Source organism: Echinops telfairi, unplaced genomic scaffold (assembly GCF_000313985.2).
Source record: "Echinops telfairi isolate 266 unplaced genomic scaffold, ASM31398v2 ScPeMD7_7468;HRSCAF=8506_0, whole genome shotgun sequence".
NCBI lineage: Eukaryota > Metazoa > Chordata > Mammalia > Afrosoricida > Tenrecidae > Echinops > Echinops telfairi.
In genome coordinates, this window is record NW_022111369.1 from 36,506,291 (window position 1) to 36,509,519 (window position 3,229).

The 3,229-nt window shown below is 48.5% G+C and overlaps 1 pseudogene; it reads right to left on the reverse strand.

The window, feature by feature from the left end:
• Positions 1-2,647: 2,647 nt before the first annotated feature.
• LOC101639092 overlaps positions 2,648-3,229 on the reverse strand; it is a 2,736-nt pseudogene continuing 2,154 nt past the window's right edge.

Consider the following 3,229-nt stretch of genomic DNA (forward strand, 5'->3'; position numbering starts at 1 on the left):
TGCTACAAGGGAAGTCAGGCGGCCCCCCCAAGGTTCTTGTCTTAACTAACTACGGGGACATTTTATATTAAAAAAAACAGCAAGCCCCTGCCAACAGGTCTCACAAGCATGTCATAGACAGTCATTTTAGTGTCACTCTGTGTGTATGGCAGTGTGTGTGTGTGTGTGTGTGTATGTGAGAGAGAGAGAGAGAGAGAGAGTTGGTGGTCATAACAAAGGTAGGTGGCGTGCCTCCTCCTCATGCCCTGTGCTTGCATCTGTAGACCCGAGCCTGGCCCCTTCTCCCACGGGCACGTGCCCTCCCTCTGGTCTCAGGGCAGTGGGTGAGTGGGTAGGCCCTTTTCGTCTCTCCCTTCACCTGGCTTGACTCTGTCTAGATTCTGACTCTGGAAATTAAATCCTTCTCTTTACGGTTAAAATGGGCTCAAGTATCTGATTCACTATCTCCCACCCCCAAATCCTTTGCCGCTCTGTGGGGTTGCTTCTCCACACAGCCACATGAGCAAACGCTACCACTCAGAGCCCCACGAAAGCCATTTTCCTCTAGCAGAATCTTCCTGCCCCCCTCCTCCCCCCAGTTTATTGGCTCTATCCTTTGGAGACGAGCTGTGGTCTCAAAGAGCAGCTTCCTTTATTTCCCCCATGTTCCAAACGCCTGAGTGGAGACCTTCCAGATGGGTCTGGGGTCCCTTGTTGAACCCCGCCCTGCTAAGCACGGGCCTGCCGTGGTGTCTTCTTCCCTGCCCATGCCAGTGGCTGGAGAGAGGGCTCTGAAGACCGCTGGCAATCCCTCTAAGATGGTGTGGAAGCCTTGCAAGAAGTGGCAGAGTAATGACGATAGCTGGTATGTAAATTGAAACATTTCCTACGTCCCCACCACAATACTAACGCTCATGGAAGTTTCACAGTACTGTCTTTACACACCTCCGGTTTGATGTTAAAGAACCCAAGTGATCTTTTGAGAACATTGAGTAGGCAGTCAGTAGTGGAGCTGTCCTTTAAACCCAAGGGGCCTCGTTTTAACTTCCCAGAGCAGCACGCCAGCCGCCAGGGAGTATGAGGCTTGAACATTGGCCCGAGGATTTCCTAGCTGTGAGGCTCAGGCAGCCTCTTCCTTTCTCAAGGGCAGGTTTCCTCCCTCGTCTGTTATCCCAGCTGTCTTTCCGCATCACCATGAAAGATGTGCTTAGTGGCCATGGAGTGACTACCACAATTGCTGGTCTACTGTCGTTGGCTCACCTTCCAGCACACTATCGGATGGCGTTCGATTGTGATCCTTAGGGTTTTCAATGCATTTTGGGGATTTAGATCGCCAGGCCTTTCTTCCTAATTTTAGTTTAGAAGACTTGCTGAAACCTGTGTACCAGGGTGCCCTGCTACTATTCGGAATACCGGTGGCACACCTCCCAGCATCATTGCAATGCGCCCCTGACCCCAGTACAGCAAACTGACCAATGGGTGGCGGTCCTGGAGCAGAAACTCAGTTTATGAGAAATATAATAATTATTCTTACTTCAGCATCAATATTGTTAACTCTTACTTTTCCCCCCACTTTATCATATCCAATTCAAATGTCTTGACAACATATTTGAGTGTCCTGCCTTTACCTTGTCAGTCATCTTGTCCACATGCAGCTTGCTGGGGGCACAGGATGCAGGAAGGGCTTGTGGTTCAGGGTGGAAGAACCGGCTGGTACCAATGGCACACTTCAAAAATCAGGTGAGAACCTGACTTATCTGAAGAGAGGAAGTTCAAGTTTACATTTAAACCTGATTATCCATTCTAGTGGATCATCGTGGTCTCAGATGAAAGACAAAAAGCATGGAAAAAGCACAATTCTACATCAGAGAAGGAGAATTATCTTTCGGAGAGAAGTATTGGCAGCCTCTCACCTCCACGTGAAAGCCCTTTCATCTTCACCCACTGAAGAGCGCACGCCTCGGAGGAGGAGAAGGCTGGCCCGATCATCTGGGCTGTGCTTTGGACACTGTCTTGGATTTTGCATTCCTGCAATCGGGTGTTGCTGATACCATTTTAAATCCCAAAGACAGAAGAAACCACCCAGGTCCCCCATTTCTCTCATGAGCTGCTCAGCATGTCTTGATGCAGGTGTCATCGGAATTCAACTCTAGTCTTTTGGGCCATGGGCAATACTTACATAAAGCAATTCTTAATAATAATGAACATGCACATGGGCTTATGATGAGCCGGGCACTATCCTGTGCATTTTGTGTTGTTGTTGTTGTGAGGTGCCACTGAGTCCGTTCCGACTCACAGCGACCCGACCCGTGGACAACAGAAGGACACACTGCCCAGTTCTGCGCCACCCTCACAAATTGCTATGTCTGAGCTCATTGTTGCACCCTCTGTGCCAATCCATCTCATGGAAGCCCTTCCTCTTTGTCGCTGCCCGTCTCTTTGACCAAGCACGATGTCCTTCTCCAGGGACTGGTCTCTCCTGACAACATGTCCAAAGTACATATGGTCGTATGTAATTTGATTTTCACAATAACTCTATGAGGCAAACCAACCAAACTTATTGAGTTGATTCTGACTCGTGGTCACTCTGTAGGACAGGTAAACTGTCCCTGTGGGTTTCTGAGACAATTTTTGTTGTTGTTGCAGTTTTAGAACCTTTATTAGATAATCAGCTACTAGTTTCATCCACAGTGACTGTCAGTAGGCTTTTGAAACCGGTGACAGACATGTAGGTAACCAATGTGTAGAGCTTGTTTGGGGAATCTTTATCCTTATTATGTTTCCTGGACAACCGCACATGGATGCGGTATGGGATGTTCCTGATTCCTTTGGCCCAGACAGCTTTTTGAGCCTGGTGTATTTGATTGAGCCTTTTTGATTCGTGCATCTGGTGCTCCCCTCTCCTTCATGGCAAACTTCTGAATCTCCTTGAGTGCCCTCGGGGCACGCTTCTTGAAGCCCACACCATGGATGTTGATGAATGTTGATGGTGTGCTCTCTGGTCACGACCTCGTTGATGGCCGAATGGCCCTTCTTCTTCTCACCGCCCTTCTTTGCGGGAGCCACAGTGCTGGGACCAGGTTGGAAAGCGAGACTAATTTTTTAATTGTTTTATTAGGGGCTCATACAACTCTTATCACAATCTATACATACATCAATCATGTAAAGCACATTCTCAAAACATTTTCTCTCCACTTAAGCCCCCAGCATTAGGTCCTCATTTTTCCCCTCCCTCCCTGCTCCCCCTCCC